The sequence below is a fragment of the Lytechinus variegatus genome, chromosome 2, assembly GCF_018143015.1.
Source record: "Lytechinus variegatus isolate NC3 chromosome 2, Lvar_3.0, whole genome shotgun sequence".
Lineage (NCBI taxonomy): Eukaryota > Metazoa > Echinodermata > Echinoidea > Temnopleuroida > Toxopneustidae > Lytechinus > Lytechinus variegatus.
In genome coordinates, this window is record NC_054741.1 from 60547466 (window position 1) to 60549150 (window position 1685).

A 1685-nucleotide genomic window follows, 5' to 3' on the forward strand; every position below is an offset into this window, starting at 1 on the left:
CACAAACATTCCCCAGAATGTTCGATTTTCAGGACACTGATACATGAAATTAAAAAAAAATAGCTCGCGCTTCGCGCTCGTACTATTTAAATAGAACTTATGAGATTACTATTATGTATGATGTGTTAGAAGAATATTATAGTCAAGAAGTGACTGTAACGAATACACCTTAAAGAAGCAAACAAAAATCAACTTTGAGCTAGTGGCCGATCGGGGAAAATATGGGTGAATTTTCGCCCCCCCCCCCTAATTGGCGAAAGCTAGATCCGCCCCTGAATTAAGGCCTACTTCAGCACCCTCAGCTAAAAAAAGATCGTTCCCAGGGCCCTGGGCTCATAGACAAATAAACTGAGGGGTTATTATTGGGTGCGCAAAATGAAAAGAAAGCTGAATCGAGCGAGTGTTTTTGCCTGTAAATTTTAGCAATATGGGCGCGTGGGTTCAGAGCATAGAAATACTAATCTCTATGGTTCAGAGTCAATAATTGTTTGGGGGATAGCGTCTATCAGGCGAATGCATGCATAGGATATAGGTTAATGTGATCCTAAATGTTCTTGTTTTGCATAATAATAACATTGAAATATAATTTCGAAAGGTTGGGGTATCCTAAAAATTGAAGTTTAAGCTTAAAAAGATCAACATCTTAAGGACTGCATGGACAATGTATGCGCGAAGCGCACGAGCTGATTCTTTTTATGTTTTCTCATTCATATCCTGAACACAGAACATTCAGGATTCCAATATGAGAGCGAAGCGCGCGAAACTGTATTTCTGAAATATGGGTAGGCTAACTGTCAGTAAATGAATAATGCGACCTGGTGATTTTTCTTTTAAGATTATAATATCCGAAATCATTTAGGCATCTTTTGTTTTCATGAATAATACTTTCATTATATCTCATTAATGATGAAAACAAACCTTAAAAGGAGTATCTCGGTAAAGCCGGACACTGCATGGAAGCACGAGCAGAATTTTTATTATTATTATTCTTGTTATTAATATAATATTGCATTATGATCTCGAGGCATTGTGTTACTTGCACATAAAGGCCATCAACATACTATTAATTTGCTATGCAATGCATTATTCAATCAATATCATCATGTTCCCACAAAAGTACTTTTCGTATTGACACTTTTCTAAGTAAAATAAATAGGCCGAGTCATCGTCTTATATAATCAAGTTTCATTGTCATCACGGCCGGGTTCTTGCCCAAAACCACTATCTTTTTCTTAGCTATATTGAAATGAATGCAGTATATAAATTAAATTAAGTTGGTACATATTTAACGCCGATAATGGGGAGGGTTCGTCTTACCGGCCAAGGTCCGTTTTGGGTCGTTTTACCATAAGTTTCTCTATTGTCACTCTTGTTATTATTATTATTGTTATTATTATTATTATTATCATTATTATTGTTATTACTATTATTATTGTTCTTGTTGTTGTTGTCTTCGTTATTAGGCCTATTTTGTTGTTTTTCTATTTTCCAAACGGCTTCCCCTCCCCTTATTTTCTCCTTTTTTTCTTCCAATCTTTTAAAAAAATAATTATGTTTTTCTCCCCCCCCCCCCCCTTAGTGCCAACGGATTTTTTTTTTTTTTTTTTTGAAAAAGATTTTCGTAGCACTTGTTACCGGAACGGCATTTAGTGTCGCTTGTTTGGTTTTTCTTTCTTTGTTTCACG